The sequence below is a fragment of the Stegostoma tigrinum genome, chromosome 15 (assembly GCF_030684315.1).
Source record: "Stegostoma tigrinum isolate sSteTig4 chromosome 15, sSteTig4.hap1, whole genome shotgun sequence".
Classification (NCBI taxonomy): Eukaryota; Metazoa; Chordata; class Chondrichthyes; order Orectolobiformes; family Stegostomatidae; genus Stegostoma; species Stegostoma tigrinum.
Window position 1 is genome coordinate 73835489 of NC_081368.1, and position 221 is coordinate 73835709.

Genomic DNA, 221 nt, shown 5'->3' on the forward strand with positions numbered 1-221 from the left:
TCCGTCTCTCACACACTCCCACTCTGGGCTTTTCTCTCTCTCTCTCTCTCTCTCTCTCACTCTGTCCTTGCCTCTCTCTCACTCTCACTGTCCTTCTCTCTGTCTCTCTCACTCTCACTCTGCCATTGTCTCTCTCTCTCACACTCTGTCTTTGTCTCTCTCTCACTCTCACTCTGTCCTCGTCTCTCTCTCTCACTCTGTCCTTGTCTCTCTCTCTCTCT